The sequence below is a fragment of the Cydia fagiglandana genome, chromosome 19 (genome assembly GCF_963556715.1).
Source record: "Cydia fagiglandana chromosome 19, ilCydFagi1.1, whole genome shotgun sequence".
Lineage (NCBI taxonomy): Eukaryota > Metazoa > Arthropoda > Insecta > Lepidoptera > Tortricidae > Cydia > Cydia fagiglandana.
In genome coordinates this window covers 52,501-57,500 of record NC_085950.1, presented here as the reverse complement: position 1 = coordinate 57,500, position 5,000 = coordinate 52,501, and the positions used below count along the sequence as shown (strand labels likewise).

Here is a 5,000-nt window from a genome sequence, read left to right as displayed (position 1 = left end):
ATTTTAGTATACGCTATTGGAGCTGGAGTTACCGCGGCTGCTGGCACCAGACTTGCCCTCCAATTGTTCCTCGTTAAAATATTTAAAGTGTACTCATTCCGATTACGAGGCCTCGTAAGAGTCCCGTATCGTTATTTTTCGTCACTACCTCCCCGTGCCGGGAGTGGGTAATTTGCGCGCCTGCTGCCTTCCTTGGATGTGGTAGCCGTTTCTCAGGCTCCCTCTCCGGAATCGAACCCTGATTCCCCGTTACCCGTGACAACCATGGTAGTCGCAGAAACTACCATCGAAAGTTGATAAGGCAGACATTTGAAAGATGCGTCGCCGGTACTGGACCGTGCGATCTGCAAAAGTTATCCAGATTCATCAAAATGTTACGACTTCGGACGCGAGGCCCTCCGCCGATTGGTTTTGATCTAATAAAAGCACTCATCCCATCACTGGTCAGAGTTCTGATTGCATGTATTAGCTCTAGAATTACCACAGTTATCCAAGTAACTGAGTAAGATCTAAGGAACCAAAACTGATATATTGAGCCATTCGCGGTATCGCCTTAATACGGCTTGCACTGAGACATGCATGGCTTAATCTTTGAGACAAGCATATAACTACTGGCAGGATCAACCAGGGAGCTGCCGTGTTCATGTGAGTCTTGTTTAGAGACACAAAACACTAGCGCCGACGCGTGCGCGCCAATATCATCTATGTATATTATACTACACAACACACACAGACGACGGAGACCGCACGCGTAAGACACGAGTCGTATACGACACACGCCACCATTCGGATATACCGAAATCGACGTGGCGTATCGTAGACTGGTGGATATTTTACTTACCACTCTATTCTACCTGGTGGTACAGACACACACGCGTGCGTGCGTGTACCTTAGGTAGGTAGCGGGTGAGTAAAGCGCGCACATACACACACACACATAGTGTGTGATGTTTCATAGCGCCGATATGTAATCGAACGTTCTTCCACGACCAGACATAAAAATTTCACTATTTTTTTTTTTTAATTTTTAGATTCTTTTTTTAACATAGTCGTTCGTTACGATTTATATCGCTCGCCAGGTATTATAGAGCCCTCAAAACCCTCACAACCAATACAGTATAATGAAACTTACATCAAAGCGTATCTCCCCACCACCGCTAAACCACTAACCGCAATTACAATTGCGTATTTGAAGGTTTCGCGATATGAAAACACCGAGAGAGAGTTTCAAAAACCGTATTACCGTTAAGGGTTATAAATTGTTCTTTGTTTTAAATCGGATTATCATCCGATCGATCCTCGCCACACGTATAGGAGAACACACTATTTTCTCGCAAATATGTTGTCATCATTCAAACCAATCGGCAACGTTGCGTCGTCTCGAATTGGCGATGGTGACAGACAATCTGCAAGTAAATACTGCGCGCGTTGTACTCTCCCCCGTGGGTAAGGATAGAATATATCTCCCGTCTGTCACGTTTCAATATTAAAACGCGTAAACTAGGACCAAAGTGCAAATAAATAATACAACGGTCGGTCCACACCAGCATGTGTAATATACATGGGTGGTGCGCGTGTGACCGCCGCGCTCCCTAAAAGCTCCGAGGAGCAGCAGTTGTTTCGTGTTGTTGTAGATACCTAACTAGGTATAGGGTACTTACATTTTTCTTATGATAAATCTTATAATACATATATTATAAGTTTATAAGTAACATAAGTACATACACCAACTTTAGGTATTTTACTGGAAAATTTGCTGCGAGACTATAACCATTTCAAGGACATAATAATTTGGTTAGGTTAGGTTAGGTTAGGTTAGGTTAGATTAATAAAAAAAAAAAAATTAGGTTAGGTTAGGTTAGGTTAGGTTAGGTTAGGTTAGGTTAGGATAAAAAAAAAAAAAATTTGGCGAACAAAGTTTACCGGTTGAATCACTTACTTACCTAATTGTTTGTTTATTTATTTATTTATTTATATAGGTAAATAATAAAGGATCGATCGTATTGATTGATTGATTGTGTCGTCGAACTGAATGTGTCAGTGTCAATGATGTGACATATTCAGTGTTGCCAACTCGGATTTTGAAAAAATGCTAGACTAATGTCTAGATTATGCCAAAATTATGCCAAAGTTTTTTGAAATATGCTAAAAAAAAATGCTAATATGTCTACTTGAAATTAAATACTAAAAACACATAAATTTATTCAAATTTTCCGCCTTTTTCTACTGACAAGATCTGCTTGACCAACTTTATATAGTCCGTCGACGTCCATCCGTCCAAAAAAGTAAAAAAATACATATGAAAATATGAACCACATAAGGCGATGGCGCATATTGTTGCAAGTTGGTGCAAACTTGGCTTAGACTAAATTATGCTAAATAATATGCCAGATGCTAAATGGAAAATTTTGGTGCCAAAGCAAGTGAAAATATGCCAGATCTGGCATCAATTATGCCAAGTTGGCAACACTGGACATATTATGTAAATCAATCAATGTCAGTCAATGCGAGGGGGGGGGCTATACAGACACAACTCACCTTGGATCGCCTTCGATTTGCGTCCGGCAGTTAGGTGGGTAGGTACATTTATTTATCTAAATTAAATCTGAAAAGTAATTTTAGGCTTTTTGCTGGTTAAGTTAACTAAATAAACTTAGCATCGATGACAAAAGAAAAAATCGAATGTGACTTGTTACAACGTCTGTAGAGGCCTTGACCGAAGAAAGGTAGAAACGAAATTTAATAATAATATGATTGAGTAAAAAGGAAGGGAGGGGGCTACTGCGTATAATAATAGAGTGTAAAAAAAATGTACTTACGTTTATTTTTATTGATTTTTGTGTTATTTGGAAGAGGTGCGCGCCGTGTGCAAATATTTTGAACGCCACACCATAAGACACGAAACTAATTACACATGTTTTTTTATTCAAAATTAATGAATATGATTATTTTTTTAAATTTTTCTGTAATTATTAAGCGTCTATAATGAAACCATTTCCAAAAAAATGTCATCATGCCTATTCATAAGTCATCATCTTTGGATATTATTATATCTGTGATCTTTGGCCTACTTAAAAAAAAAAGGAGGTGTATTTTTCTGTTTAAATTAGAGCAGCCGTTGCAGCCCGCCATCTATCGAGCATTGGTAAGTGAGTTTGTCTAATCGATTTGGCAGTGACCGAATCATCGATTTGTAACGATTATTGTTTTTATTTCCTAGCTTTTCCTACGCTAAACTATAAACAGCTTTGTTATTTTAAGTTAAAATACAAAGTATTTTAAAATGTTGATTCATGTATTACTTGAAAGGTGATTTGAGTATTAATTTCGATATTCGATGGTGACATTTCATGAAGCATGATAAGATGAATATATAATGATGATGATGATAATTTGCTATTATTTCATTTGAGCAACTTGATTTTGTACCGTATGCCACGCCGAATTGTAAGTAAAATGATAATTGTACTCGATGAGCATCGATTTTTAATCTGGTATCTTATGGTTATGGAAATAATTGGTAGGAAAATACGACTCTCGAAACGTCAAAGTGAAAATTTTTCATATACCTGAACCTGAACAAATACAAACTGAGACAAATGAGAGCAATGATTGTACAACTAATCGTTTCTGTGATTTGCGTGACCATAACACATGGTAAGTGCATAGTGAATTCGTCTTGAACATTATTCACTGCGTTTGATTAGCATTAGCAAGTGATATTTATTTTGAATTATTATTAAATGATTGGATCAAATTGCCTGAGGGGCTTGTCTTGCAAAGCACCGTATTTGGCTATGTTGTCGGTGGCAAGATAAACCAATCTGGCAATATCTCAAACACTGATTTAGTAACAAATTTTGCTGTTAGTGACAGTACAAAATATTTCAGGAGTCTGTTACTTTGAATAATAACACATTTCAGGTGGACATTCCCCTTAAACACCCCTTAGGTGAACTAAATTTGGGTAACTCCTTTTCCGCTGCCTTACAAAGATTTTACTCGATAGAGAGAAAATTAATGAAAAATGTGTGAGTTGCTAGAGCAGTATAAAAAATTCATTGATGAATATGTTGAATTGGGACATGCTAGGGAGGTCAATATTAACTCTTATGATATGTTGAATGGACCTGTAAGCTTCTAGCTCAACATCATTCTGTTTTCAACGGGGCTGGCCAGCATCAAAAGTACAAAGCTTCGTGTTGTGATGGACGGGATCCTGGGGCATGAAATCCAAAAATAAGCTGGCTGTCAATGATGTCATGGTGCAGGGTGAGCTCTTTGACATATTAATTTTGTTTCGGACCTATTTATTCATTCACCTTGTTATGTGGGTTTCATATGCATATTTAAGCAAGGAAAAATGGGAAAAAAATTGTAATAGCCTAAAATTGTAAAACCTTAACCAAACCTGGAGGAAGGGGTGAGGGAGAGGGGGGGGGGGGGGGGGGGGGGGTTTATGCTTAAAAAAAATTAGGTTAGGTTTTTATGATTAATTTTTTTTATTTTATTAATCATAAAAACCTAACCTAACCTAACGTAACCTAACTTTTTTTGTTATTTTTTTTTAACCTAACCTAACTTAACCTACTTTTTTTTTAACCTAACCTAACCTAACCTAACCAAACCAAACCTAACCTAACCTAACCTAATTATTATGTCCTTGAAATGCTTATGCTTATTTAAGCTGGGAGAAATTAATAAAAAACGGGGGGGGGGGGGTGGTGGGGGGGGGGGGTAGGTATGCTTAAAAAAATTGGTTAGGTTTTTGTGATTATTTTTTTTTATTTTATTAATCATAAAAACCTAACCAAACCTAACCTAACTTTTTTTTTTACCGAACCTACCCTAACCTAACCTAACTTTTTTTTGTTGTTTTTTTTTTAACCTAACCTAACCAAACCAAACCAAACCTAACCTAACCTAACCTAACCTAACCTAACCTAACCTAACCTAAACCTAACCTAACCTAATTATTATGTCCTTGAAATGCTTATGCT

The 5,000-nt window shown here is 37.3% G+C and overlaps 1 non-coding gene across 1 annotated transcript in view; it reads right to left on the bottom strand.

Moving 5' to 3' along the window:
• LOC134674273 (small subunit ribosomal RNA) overlaps window positions 1-631 on the bottom strand; it is a 1,908-nt gene extending 1,277 nt beyond the window's left edge. The window contains exon 1 of the ribosomal RNA XR_010099580.1: window positions 1-631. This exon is cut by the window's left edge and continues 1,277 nt beyond it. This is a non-coding gene — a ribosomal RNA (small subunit ribosomal RNA).
• Between the last annotated feature and the right edge of the window lie 4,369 nt (window positions 632-5,000).